This window comes from Mercenaria mercenaria, chromosome 5 (assembly GCF_021730395.1).
Source record: "Mercenaria mercenaria strain notata chromosome 5, MADL_Memer_1, whole genome shotgun sequence".
NCBI lineage: Eukaryota > Metazoa > Mollusca > Bivalvia > Venerida > Veneridae > Mercenaria > Mercenaria mercenaria.
Window position 1 is genome coordinate 71,132,289 of NC_069365.1, and position 14,185 is coordinate 71,146,473.

The following is a 14,185-nucleotide window of genomic DNA, read 5'->3' on the forward strand; positions in this document are numbered from 1 at the left end:
ACAGGATACAGATCCAAATCCCAACTCCGTTTTACATACAAATCTAGGGTGTGAAATATATATACAAATGCTCTCTGGTTAAAGCTGTATAAGAGTGGAATAAGAGGTAAAATGCTCCGCATTGTAAAAGATATGTATGAAAAGGTCAAGTCTTGTATTAGATTGTGTAGTACCTACTCAGATTTCTTCGAATATGCAATTGGCTTGAGACAAGGGGAGGTAATTTCTCTAGTATTATTTTCCTTCTTTGCTGCAGACCTTGAATTATTTCTCCAACAAAATGTAAGTTGTGCTTTTACTATTGATGATATTGTACTTATTTTACTTCGGTTTGCAGATGATATGGTTATTTTAGGTAATTCTCCTGAAGAGGTGAATCAAACTTTAGATTTATTAAATAATTATTGAAAAAAAATGGAGTTTGGAAGTAAATACCGATAAAACAAAAGTTGTGGTATTTAGAAAACGTAGTGGTTTATTACCAAATGAGGAATTTTATTACAACGGAAGTAAACTTGAAATTTTCAATTATTTTAAATTATTTGGGTTATACAGGTAGCTTTGTACTTAACCTAGAGCACCTTGTTTGAAAAGCATTAAAAGCCTTAAATTTATTACTTGTTAATTGTTATAAATACCAGTTAATACCTAACATTTTGTGTCAGTTGTTTGACGCATTCGTTTTAAGTTACACATCAGAAATATGTGGTTTTAGCAAATCAAAGGAAATTGAGAGAATACATTTAAAATTCTGTAAAATGATATTAAAGGTTATGTTATGAGATACGTTAAGATTATCAAATATTGGTTTAAATTAGTAAACACTGATAACATAATATTGCAGCATGTATATAGACTTGCATATAATGACTGTTTAGTTGGTAAGATTAACTGGTTGTCAAAAGTTAATATTCATTGAATTACTAAGAACTGACAAGAAAGCAATTTTATCAAACTTAGCAAAATATGTTAAACACGCTATATCTTTGAGAACACCCCTGACATCTGTTACATATATATAACGGCCCATCCTCTCAGAAGTTTAGAGCAATATTATTATAATTATAATCTACACTTGTTGAAATGTGACTTTATTATACGTATTGTATTTGTAAATTTGTTTTATGATGATGTGCCTGCGGTACAAGTCAAATAAAGTATCTGTTCTGTTCTGTGTTAATTTAGAAACAATACCTGTAATGAAAGCTAGTCAGAGGGTGTCAAAAATACATTGCACGCAATCAGGAAACGCGTTTTATGGACAAGAAAACTATTAGTGGGCTTTTTGTACGTTGTACACAATCGGGAAACGCATTGTATGGACAAGAAAACTATCAGTAGGCTTTGTTTTCTTGCACTCTCATTCATAAGTAAATGTGCTTCGGTAAAGTTATATTATGAACATTGTTGCTTAAAAAGCATAATAATAAGGATGCAAGTCATCACGGCAAAATGAACCATCTGGTTAGATTTTTCGAAGATTGGAATTCTGTCATATTCATAATATCATTTTTTATGCCCCCGAAGGGAGGCATATTAGTTTTCAACTGTCCGTCCGTTCGTTCGCCACAACGTTAACTTTTTGCATGAAGGCACTTTACTCGCAAACCACTGCACCCAGGACCTTCAGACTTCACATGCTGATAGTACTTATTGAGTACACGACCCCTACTGACTTTGGGGTCACCATATGGGAAAATTAGACCCATCGATTTTTCACACGAGTGAAAATATTTTATATAGCGCAAAGAAGGAGCCCTTTACTTTATTTAAATTCATGGAAAAAGTATTATAGGTATTTTAGCTTTGCAAACGATGTGATAATATTCAATGCATTGTCTTTCTTATGAATATTTTATTTTAAAAATGAATTTAAAAGAAAATGGTCTTTTTTGCCTATACTTTATGCCTGTCTATCAACAATTAGAAATATAGTAAAATATGGATAATTTGCTGAAATTTCTTCTGTTTAACAAAGAATAAATAGATTCTTATGTGTGCTTAAAGACCTTTGCAAACCACTTAGTAATCTATATTCATTTAGCTATTGTTTCATACTAATTTCAGTTTTCTAGGTGAAGAAGAAAATGGTCTTTTTTAAGCATTTTGCAGATGAGTATAGGTTTTTTTTTCCTTACCGGAGAGACTCGAACATTCTCGTATGTTTCCGTCAATTCTTACGGAATTTAAGCTCCTTAACGGCAAAGACTGATATCTTCTCACCCGCTAAACAGCACACATGTACGGATTTATAAATTAGTGGACGCTCCATAATATGATTTGTTTACAGCCAATAGTCAATTTTAAACAGCTTGAGGATCTTAGTTCAAAATTTAAAAAAGAAACGTTGAAATTTTATGCGGCATTTTTTGGGCAAGTTAGAAGTAGAAAATCAAAATTCAAATTTTGAAAGGATGATGTTGAATTTCGCTTACATTGAATTTCGCACAGACTCGGAAATTGAAATTAAAATAAAAAGAATTCGTCGAATTTCGAGCAGAGTTGAAATTAGATCCAGCAGGATGACCGATATTCAAATATTTTGAGGGGAGCGGTCGTCCAGTGAATAATGTGTCGGCCGCTCAACCAAGGGGTCGTGGGTTCGAGCATCCGTGAAAGGTCTCACGACCATGACTTCTCATATGACACCAGTACTGGGTTTTCCCGGAAGCTGGCTGTTTAAAAGATAGTTTCACATTCAATACCAGTTTTAAATTCGATTGCTTTGAAAATTCGAGCATGCTTGAAATATAATACCGAGAATAATCTATTTAGATTTTTAACAAGGAGCTGTGTTCAATAAATGCTTGATGCCCCCGGTGGCATCCTTGTCGATACAAAGCAACCTAAGTCCAAAACGAGGTCAAGTTCAAGGTCAAGGTCAAACTGAGGTCAGGTGATGTCTGAAGATGAGGAATGGTCACATGTTACATCTGCATTAGTATCAAGTCATTCTAGTAAGGTGTATTGATGCTAGACGAAACGGTCCCATTTGGTTAACCTCGTACGGATGAACGGACGGACGGACGGACGGACTAACGGACGAACGAACGGACGGACAGGACAATCACTATATGCCTCCCGCGTCAGTAGATGCCGGGGGCATAAAAACTTGAATTTCGATATATCCAATCTTGTACGATTTTTAATCTGTGAATCTTGAGCAGATCGCAGTTTCAGTATTATACTGAAATTCAGCTTTTCAAAATTTTAAGTACGATTTTCGAGATGGCTCGACACTAATTGCTTGCTCGATATTTGACTTCTTCATTTCAATATCAATCTTGGAACAGGCTGTTCATTCAATACGAGATCGAAATTTGGCGTTTGGAATATTATAAATTTCGATCATTGACCTGGCCCGAAATTAAAAGCTATTTTGCAATTTGACGTTTTTCGATTTTCAGGTGTAGCTTAGGATCAAAATTCGATAAGTTATGAAGTTGAATTTCGATCTTCGAGCTGGCATAAAATTCTAAGCTAGTTGGACACCGCTCACGACATAATAATAAATGTGCAGTTATTTGATTACATAAAAACTACTTAAATCTTTATTTCATAATCATGAACATCAAAGAAAGTATTATAAAAGCGAGTTTCCATCTGATTGTAAGAAAGTAGAAATTACTTTTGGAAAGTCATTGTTTGGTTTTATAATAATGTGTTTGTTGAGAATACCGTTATAAATGGTATTCTGATTAAACCACCAATAGCCATTTAGGTTTCTATTTTCTAATCTATCTTTGCAATCACTGTAAATTAGGCTTAACAATCAGGCCCGTAGCCAGAGGTAAAAAAATAGGGAGGCATTTGGTAGGGGGTCCATGGGCATGCTCCCTTGGGATTTTTTTAGGATGCCATTTCGTGCGTTTTTCTGCATTTCAAACATGTTTTTGTTACTTTTTGAAACAGCCAACCTATTTGCGATTATTGTCACTCTAAAACGCCAATTTAAAGGCACATGGTCATGTTTGCTTGCTTGGTATAATGTTATTCGAACGATATCAGATATCATACATAAAAACAAGAAAAACTATCCCACTCACATTCTTTACTGAAGTTTAATTTATACAGTGAAAGATTTTCAACAAATGATTTTACAACAACAATAAACTGATGTCAGGTTGACATTTTAAGATATCATTTCATGATTCAGACACGCAAATAAAGAAAAGAAATTTAAATAATCTTCAAACGATTTACCAAGTATAGCCAGTAATACTAAATCAAGTTTTGGAGTCAAGGATGTTACATATTAAGTTACATTTGCATCGTAATATAAACACGCTAAATGAAACAATATATACAATACCGTGGAAAAAATGATCTTAAAATGTATGAAGCGTAATGAATGCCGCAAAGTAAGTTTTTATGCCTTTTTAGTTGTTAGTTGGTTGGATCTCATTACTTGGTAATATGGGCATAAGTTGCAGTGTCATTGAATTTGTGAAATAAAATAGGAATAAAAAGCACCTGATAACTCCGTTCGAATAATGGAAACAGACAGCAGCCTCAAACTATTGCACTTTTAGTTTTCATAGCTTTAAATATATCCATAATATTTGTGTCAAACAAATTAAGTAATTCATTGCAGATACCAAATTCAAACTTTGATTTCCCCTTTCATTTTCAAATAAGCTCCCAAATTGTAGTATCAGGGCCAAGGATGAGGGCTCATGGTGTTGCCCATATATCAAAACAATATTGAAGTACTTTCCATTCAAAACAATAGTATCTGCGTTCTTACTCTTTTAGCAAACTAAGTCGAATGGGACTATAGCAAACCTATCTTAAGCAGCCATCAAAGGAAGCGACTCAGCGTGACTGCTTAAGAAGGACGGCTGCTTAAGTCATGCTGAATAGCTACTTAATACAGTTGATTTATTCTATACCTCTATTACAGTTTAATAGATTATATTTTTATCAAATGTGTGCAAAATGTCTCCCTAAATCTTCATTTTAGCTCGACTATTCGAAGAATAAGGAGAGCTATCCTACTCACAACGGTGTCGTCGTTTCACCTTGGTTAAGTTTTTCTTATCAGTTCACATTTTGACAAATCCTTTTGTCATATAGCTTTGAAACTTTCAACACTTGTGTACCTTCACCATGTCAAGTTTTAGGCTAGAGTACACAACTCTGTCAAGGATTTTGACCGAATTATGGCCCATTTTAACGTAAAATCTTGGTTAAGTTTTCCGTACCAGTTCATATGTAGTGTAAACTGTTTTACATATGGCTTTGAAACTGTGACAAAGCCTAAAAATAAAAAGGGTAAAATATCGAATATTTAGTCTTTATTGTAGCCTCATTACAGATGCATAAAAGAATTAGCATATTTAAACTAGGGCCGGTGTAATGAAGTATTTCGACCCCCATAGAATAATGACCACCCGGTCATTATTCTATAGAAAAAGTGACCCCCCGGTCATAGTATTATGACCTCCAGATCATAGTACTATGACTCCCCCACGTGAAGTAAAATGAACCTCATGAAGAATATTGACTCCCATAAAAAACGACCCCCGGTCATTTGGTCAAATTTAGTGATAACTCATGTATCTAAGACCTAATTGCTGCATTTTATGCCCCCACTCGGGGGAGGGGGGCATATAGATTTGCCCTTGTCCGTCCGTCCGTCCTTCCGTTTGACCATTAGCCCCAGATACCATCACTTGACACAGAAATCAGAGCATTCCGCAACGGGAAAAGGGATTCTATTTCTAGACGCTGTATCTTGGTGTATACATTTTTTTTTCAGGAAAATAACAATTCACAATACGTTCACAAAACACACCAGTGTCAATAATCCCTGCAAACTTCGGTATGAAGTAATTCTTCAGAAAAAAACTGCACAAGAAACTGCTAGCATAGAACTTAGTATTAATAGAAGTTGCAATACTTAGCAGTGGCAGTAAAGTACGGTAGCGGCAACAATAGAAAGTAGTAGTAGTAGTAGTAGTAGTAGTAGTAGTAGTGGCAGTGGTAGTGGTAGTGGCAGTTGCAGTAGTAGTAGCAGCAGCAGCAGCAGCAGCAGCAGAGGAATAAGTGACAGCAACAACAGCAGCAGGAGAAGAAGAGACAGATGTACAAGACGTATTAGTGGAAGCAGGTATAATAGTATCAGTAGTAGCAGTTGTAGTAGTAGTAGTAGAAGTAGTAGTACATGTAGTAGTAGTAGAAGAAGAAGAAGAAGTACATGTAGTAACAGCAATAGAAGTAGCGGCACTAGTAGTAGTAGTACAATCAAAATGTTAACTATTGTGGCGAGATGCCTCTATCAGGATGTTTGATGTAATTTAGTCACCGCATACCTTATGATTCGTACCTAGAATAGTTAGACCCAATCATATTCGAACCGCCGATGATCCGTCATAATTCAATATTTTAGATGATAGACTAAATGAAATAAGCACCAATCTTTCATGAATTCCTAGAAAAGAAAGTTCTATCTACTGACACGTTAATTACGATAGTTTTAGGCTCTAATTACGGAAAATACACAAATTAAGGACAAATTACGCACTTCCATTATCAATGTACTAAGGAGCTTGATTTTGTCATAATCATTGAGCGCTCATTAATTACAATTGGATAAAAGCTTATAAATACCGGGACAGCGCCACGAAGAGATCAGAACCTGCCTGGCTACCGAGGAGTCAACAACGTCAAAGTAAATATATTATATGAATCTGCCAAGCTGCCGACCGATAATAAATAAGAAATAATTACCATATACTATTGGGTTCTTGACCTCCTATCATAGTCTGAGTTCTTACTCAAAACATTGTGTTTCGTTTAAGGGCCACGACGATGGAACTTGACATCTAGTAGTATTTAGATAAAATCTTAATGTATGGTATTCACCTCAGGCATTGTTTGTTGTGCATCGCCATACTACAAGATCCCATCCACGAATTTTGAGTGCTCGTCATCAGTTAAATTGAGATAGATTGATTAGCATTAACTATTTTATATTTCACCAATCATTTTAAGAATCATTTGTTTTCCAATCATTCGGCAAGGAAGCCCATAGGAAAATTATATTATATTGAATATACTGAGCTAGACCGTGCACGCTACACTATTGGCAATGGAGGGTATTAGAGTTGTAGATCTAGTAAAATTGTCCGTTAGGTTTGGTTGGGATCACTTTTTAATAGATATTATCGTCGAAAGTCTTTTTAGGAGCCGGTGTTTTACAGGGAAAGAGTAACTTTTTTAAATAGAATAATGTCCGGGAATCGATATTGTATGAGAGTTCGAATGTAGTAATTTCGGCAGTGAGTATTTTACATGGAAGGAGTCACTTTTTCTATAGAATAATAACCGGGGTCGTTATTCTATGAGATTCGAAGGGAGTCATCTTTAGGGAGTCGGTATTTTACTTGGAGGGGTCAGTTTTTCTATAGAATAATGACCGGGGGTCGTTATTCTATAGAGTTTTCAAAGGGAGTCAGTTTTTTATAAGGGGAGTCAATATTTTACAGGAAAGGAGTCACATTTTCTATAGAATAATGACCGGGGGGTCATTATTCTATGGGGGTCGAAATACTTCATTACACCGGGACGATTTCAAAATTTTGAAACCGGTTAATCATTTGTTTGAAATCGAATCGAACCGGTTAATCGGCCGCCATATTGAAAATGCTCTTTTCTTTCCTGATGACCGTATCAAGGTACTTCCAGCAGCTGACTTCATTAGGAACTTACGGACTTCATCATTTGCAAGCAGTCTGATAATTAATTAGTCATATTTTGGTGTATTTCAATTTGAATATTTTACGACGGGCAAATCCAAGACTAATGATTATGTTGATTGATGTGTTTTAGGGAAATATACTATGGGTCAATGTGCTGGTCAAAGAAATTAGAAATATATAAAGATAAAGTACGATTCGTGATATTTATTGTTTAAGAGCGATAAGCGGTTTTGCAAAATTGAAACCGGTTTCACATAGTAATTGAACCGGATCCGATTAACCGAGTAATCGTCCCAGTCCTAATTTAAACATCTGTACACAGTCATTAAATACATTTACTACTGCAAATACCTAAGCATATCTGACAAGGTACCGGTCTATCTCAGTAAACAAAGGTTTCTATATACAAAAATGTTTGTTAGGCTCTGTAGATTACAGAACTGCATGATGCAGTTGCATTATATGTGGTAGATAACTGATATTCAAGATGGCGTCCAAAATGGCCGCCGAAAATTGTTAAATTTCTGTATATGGAGCCTTATGGATATACAGGGGTGATAAATTGTGTACATCTTATTGAAATACACTAAAATGTATGTTATGTTGTCAAGAGGATAATTAAAGAATTATTTTTATGAAACATTACTGATATCAAAAATGGCGTTCACGATGGCTGCCAAATTGAGAAAGATTTTTGTTTCAAGACTTCGTGGACAAACTGGCAATGTTATAATTCCTTTAACAAATAATCAATACTGTATTATGGAAATTCATTTACACATTTCACTCTCTAGATTACAGAATTGCTTGATACAGTTGCATCATGTATGATAGATAATTGATATTAAAAATGGCATCCAAAATGGCCGCCAAAAATTGTTAAATTTCTGAATATGGAGACTTATGTGTATACAGAAGTGCTAAATTGTATATATCTTATTGAAATGCACTAAAATGTATGTTATGTTGTCAAGACGATTATAAATTTTTTTTTATGGAACATTATTAATATCCAAATTGGTGTTCATGACAGCTGTCTATCTATCTATGGTTACTGCCTCACGCCTCTCGTGAGTATTATGGGCAGGGTGCATGCCGGGTATTAGTGAAGAATAAATGTTGAACTGGAAGAAGTCTTCCAGACATAGTGAAACTATGAGACATAGCATGATTGTTAAAATGTTAAAAACAGTAATAGATCTAGAGTAAAAGAAGGTTAAAAACAACTGTTGTATTTAATGCTGGAACAAGGCCACTGCCTGTTTGAAGGATTCAAGTTCAGACAGAGTCGCAATATGCGGGGGTAACCTGTTCCATAGGACGGGGGTAACCTGTTCCATAGGACTGTGGTGTTAGGGAAAAAGGAGAATTTAAAGAAGTCCGTGTTGAGATGAATTTGGCGGAGACTGAGGGGATGCATCTTTCTGGTGAACCTGGGTGGGGCTTCTTTGCAAGTTGAAAGTGGGATGGCTATAAGATGGTGATTAATCTTGTAGAACATGACCAGTTTGGAGTCTAGACGTCTCTTCTCAAGTGTGCTCCAGCCTTAGGTGTTCTGTAGGTCCGTTACGCTAGCTACTGTATCGTGAATGATCGTTTGTAACCCATCTGACTGTGTGTCGCTGGACCATTTCCAGCTTTGTTAACCTGTGTGGGGGGACCATACAGATGAGGCGCATTCTAACTGTGGTCTGACCTGTGTTTTGTATGATAGTGCTTAGACGTTTTCGTGTTTTGATGTTGCGTTTAAGGAAACCTAGTGTTCTGTTTGCATTTGTTGTTATTCTGTTGATACGTGTGTTCCAGTTGAGGTCGTGGCTGATGTCGACACCAAGGTAATTTGCATCCTTAACTGGGGACAGTGTTTGACCATGTAGTTTATAGGGGAACTGGGTGGGCTTTCTGCTACGTGTGATGTGAAGGACCTTGCACTTGCTGGGGTTAAATTCCATGTCCCACATTTTCCCCAAGTTTCTAACATTTGAAAGATCATTTTGTAACCTTTGGCAATCTGTGAGGTACACGTCTGTGTCATCTGCAAATAGCCGTACCTGGGAGGTGACTGTATCAGGGAGATCGTTAATGCACAGTAGGAAGAGCAGGGACCTCAGGACAGAGCCCGGGGGACCCCTGATGTGACAGGGACTTGATCAGACATATGACCGTTGACCACGACAGACTGGGATGTGCCTATTAGGCAGGACCTGATCAAAAACCTGGTTTGTTTGGGGACACCATGTTCTTGGAGTTTGAATAATAATTTATTATTATTATTTAAAGTGGTTGGCCTTGTCGAAGGCTTTGCTGAAGTCTTGTATGATAAGGTCGGTTTGTTTGGCAGAGGAAAGATTCCTTGATATTTCATCAACAAGTTCTGTCAGCTGGGTCTCACAGGACCGTTTTTCCCGGAACCCTTGTTGCAGCTCATATAGAATGTTCTGTTTTGAGAAGTGTGTGGATAGGCTAGAAGCAATAATATGTTCTAAGAGTTTGCATAGAACACACGCTAGAGATATGGACCTATAGTTTGCGGGGTCACTGTGTTTTAAACTGTGCGGCAACATTTGCCTTCGTCCATTCCGATAGGAGTTGACCAATATTTAGGGATCTTTGAAAAATCAGTAATACTATGTCATGGATCTCATATCGGAGCTTCTTCAGGACAATGGGTTTAATCAAATCTAGGCCAGCAGCCTTATCCACCTTCAGGTTTTGGATGCGTTTCAGGATACCTCAGAGGTCAAAGACAATATCAGCCATAGTTGGGTATTTGGTTTTTCAAAGGGCATTCTTACATAGTTGGGTCAGTGAGAGTGCAGAAACTCCTGGAAAAAAACAAACTGAAACTGTTTAAGATGTTTGTTTAACCAATGCATTCCGAGTTAATTTTACTGTTTGATGTCTAGAATGTTCTTGATGTATATTTCATAACATAACATTTATTTTTTTGATGAGGTGTTTGATAGTTTTGAATTGCCTATAATACTGATTTTGACATCTGTGCAACTTGACCTTTTGATGTTGACTAAGATTTTCTTTTCAAGACAACAATGTTATAATTCCTTTTATATCAAATAATCAGGACTGTCCTATGGAAATGCATTTACACATTGCACTCTTTGTCAACGCCAATTGTGTGTATTTCATAACAGATAAAGCAACTTGGGGGATAACATGTTTAAGAGGATAGACTCAACTGTTACATTCAACAGTTTACATTTTGGTTCTATCTTTACTCAATCGTCTGTCTCTAACCATTATGAATATGTGTTTATCACTGACATTAATGTGTATGTAAAACATTTACATGACACACACTGATTGAAGTTGGTATCTATATCTAATCTGTTACTATTGCTTCATTAATAGACTCGATAAGCAGATCTTATGAAAGCATAGAACAAAGGAAAAAACAAAACATGTGACTGAGTTTTCTAATGCAAAAATGAAATGTGCAACACGCCTGACACATCTAACTAAAGCGGATCTCTATCATACATAATCTTTAGACTCTTTGATTAAAATGGAACCGAAAATATAACCGTGTAGGGAGACTTTACAGCTGCCAGTAAGCACCTTTGAAAATATTCTCTTCGTTGCATACTTGGTTTGGTCAAGTCTATTTTGTACTTCAAGGCCACATGATTAGACATTGCAGATATCAATATCACCAAGAAACAATCGAGACAATATAAAAGTTATGTTTAATTTATGTCTTGAAACATACCCTGTTGAACGTAAAAACATATGAACTGCTGCGCCCTGGCCAGATATGATTTTAAACAACTGCAGAAAGAATTCAACTTGTGAAAACAAATTAAGATCTGTCAGCAAAAAGAAAAAGGAAGATACAGTACAGAAATAGAGACATTATAATGAGAAAGACAACTTAATTTGGATTAAGAACTTCCTTAGTCGATTGGTTAATGTTGCTAACTTCAAATCAGTTACCGCTCCCACCCCATAGTTGATGTCCTCAACAAGTTTGTCCTGATATCTGAGCGATACATGTGAAGCCGTAAGACTGAAATCTTGAGCAAATTACCCGGGTGATCCTTAGATTTTACAAATTATCATTGGACGTACCTCTAGACATTTTAGGCAATTTGGGTTTTCAGTTCCAAAAATAGTGATCAAAAGCTACTATGTAACTACCCATTGCCAAATAAATAAAAATGGAATCAAACCCTCCTAGACCGTTTGGATTCTTATACAATGTTTCTGTATAAATGTACTAGTTTCTAGAGTTATATGACTTACATATGACTTGCATTTGTACTTCGTACGAAGGATGCCATACCTTTAATTGTCTGAAAACGGAGGTGTTCTTGTTTTTGTTCATATATACCACCACTTTTGTATGAACAAGTTATGACTCTTAAATTCAGTTCAAAATCTACTTATGGACAGTACATCTTAAAAGAAGATTGTCCTTACAAGAAATTATTTATGCACCTTATACTTTATAATTGTTTTCTTTCTCATTTTTTTTCATGGCATAAATGGTAACAAGGGAAATAAGTATGTCAAATGCACGGATAAATAACCAGCTGGGAAAGTAAATGTATGTTGTGTACCATAAATCAAAAATGTTTACGTAGTATTAAAAGGGACCACCTATAGTTAATCTATTTATCCAATATTGAATACATGCAGAGCAAAACCGTTTGGAAACCCTTATGAAATGTACTATTTCTGTTTGTTTTAGGCCTGAACTTCCTTAAATGTAGTATTATTTGTTTCTTTTCTCTATATTACTGCATTTTTCTAATTTATATTTTACTATCCAGTCAGTATCAGCTTAATAGCACAATATATGCTATTATTTTACACAGACAAGTAAATAAATGTAAACAAATCTATTTTGGCGGCCATCTTGGACGCCATCTTGAATATCGGTAATCTACCACAGAAATTGCAACTGCATCAAGCAGTTCTATAATCTACAATTCCTTACGAACATTTTGATATATAAAAACCTTTGTTTACAGACGTAGACCGGTAACCCCCTTAAGGAGGCATTATATTGCCTACCATTTGCAGTATTAATTAGAATTATAAGACAATTTTGTATACTACACTATGTCTACCTCTCACATGTACATGTAATTACAGTGTTAAAACCAAGATGGTGTAAAAGGTGCTAATCGTTAATTAAAAACTGATATATCTTACGACCTAAAATTACATTAAAGCTCAATAAAAACAAGAGCTGTCTGTAAGACAGCAAAGACAGCACGCTCGACTTTTCTCAGCTAGAGCTGGGCTGAATTCTATCAAATATCGAAAGAAGCAATAAAACATATCAGGCGAAGGTATGAGGCTTGTGTCAGTGTTTGCGCATATACCAGTAAACTGTATTTTTGGTAGATTTGTATTTCCGTATCGGAAATACAGGACCGTAGCCAGATTGATTTTTCTGGTCTTAAACACCACATTCCTCCACCTCCTCCCCTTCATAAAAACTGTTATAAATCATTTGCAGATTAATTCATAAAACTTAACACGCAGTGTATAGGTGGAATAGCCAAAACACGAAGCGCGTGCAGCACAGTTCAATGGTGGTTTATTGATGAATAACCCGAGATAGATTTTTCTCTACATGTATGTAGGTTTTTCACTGGTCGTGTTAGAATTTAATTTATTTTGAAGAATATTAAGCGCGAAATTCTTGTTGAAGCAGACGATAGGTAGAACATGGGGTATTGTGATCAATTGATGAAACTCCATTTATGCTGTAATCATTAATTGGTATGGATTTGAATGTTCTTTTCAACCTTATGAAGTTTTATTTTAATTTCACCCTTCAAACAATTTGTTAAAACGCATTTTTCTCTTACCTCTGGATATCCAGTCTTTGTAGCAACATCCTTGTCATTGTATGAAAGAAAAACTTTTTTATAGAAAACCTTTTTCAGCATGAGAGCAACATTATACAGAACTTTGATTTTAGGGAAAATTGTTTCAACATTTTTACATTTAATTTTACTCGTATAAGATAAATCAACGGCTCCATCAAGAAGAATAATATAGACATACATCTCCCAAAAAGTAAGTCCTGTGTTGCATCCGAGACCTCCTTCGCAAAAGCGACACATTACAAACCATAAATCGGTATTAGTACCCGGGGTAGATTGAGGAGTGAAAGGGAAATTTGTCTCTTTAATATAAAAACAGGGCAACAAAGTGTGTTTTTTTTTACATATCATATATCCTGTTTTTTGGGGAGCCCCACAAACCCTCATATATGGAGGAGGGTGGGACACAACCTTCCAAATTAATGCCCGTCGGGGCTTTGACTTTACCATTCAAATTTACCTAATAACCACGAACAAACGCACATACTCGTTTGCCTCGGTAAAATTTAGTCTCTCGCTACGGCCATGTATAGTGTAATTATTCGTGATATTAAAAAAATAGCGGAAAATAGTGCCTAAGTTCGGTTTTGCCTTTTAAGGTGGTGACTCAAAACATATCCTTTT